Here is a 920-nt window from a genome sequence, read left to right as displayed (position 1 = left end):
CACCTTTCTCACGGACGCATTTATAGATCTTTTTTTCTTTTCTTTTCTTTCTTCTTTCCATCAAGCATCAACACGCACTGACAGGAAACAAAGTACTTCGCGCTTTTGTCAGCCATGCGCCACTGAGAGTGGATCTGCAATAGGACGTGTGAGTGTGTGTGTGTGTGTGTGTGTGTGTGTGTGTGTGTGTAAACGTCTGAAAAAAGAATCAGACGGCATCTTGCGCAGAGCCCAGGATGGCTGGGCTGGCTGCCTGGTTTCCCAGCCAGGTTTACTGGATCGCTTCTTGCATGTTCTGGAGGAGTCGGTCTCACGCACAGTTCGTTTGCAGTAGTGTTAAGAGCCGGAGATCTGGGGGATGGGGAGTGGAATTCAGTGCCTTCCTGCCTTCCTTCTCTGTAGACACGCAGACACCTGCATTTCTCACTGTGCAGCTCACTCCAGACCCCTCGTATCCAGTGGGAAATTAAAAACCGAAAGCCCAAATTCGAGAGCCACCCAAAGTCCAACGTTTCACACGCACGATTAATAAATGTTAGCTGGTACGGTTTGACCTTCCTCCCACCCCAAAGAAACTTCAAGTGCTGGCACAGAGTCTGCAAAGGGCTTTTGGCAAAGGCTGATGGGGTTTGGCCTGTGAGCGTATTTGGTTAACTCTGCTTTCCCACCTTTCGACGGCCCCTGCTTCTCTCATCAGATCTCGAAATGAGAAAAGCAGGAACCCGAAAAGTTCTCGACTTTTTGGAAGGAGCGTTGGGAAGAGGAGAGAGAGAGAGAGAGAGAGAGAGAGAGAGAGAGAGAGAGAGAGAGAGAGAGAGAGAGAGAGAGAGAGAGAGAGAGAGAAGTTTTGCGATTTAAAAAGATCTTGGAATCCTTTTTATTTGCCTAGTACCTCCGCCTTCTCCCCTTTTCCCCTCTCC

Source organism: Vombatus ursinus, unplaced genomic scaffold (assembly GCF_900497805.2).
Source record: "Vombatus ursinus unplaced genomic scaffold, bare-nosed wombat genome assembly UNPS02009205.1, whole genome shotgun sequence".
Classification (NCBI taxonomy): Eukaryota; Metazoa; Chordata; class Mammalia; order Diprotodontia; family Vombatidae; genus Vombatus; species Vombatus ursinus.
Note: the sequence above shows the minus strand (reverse complement) of the source record.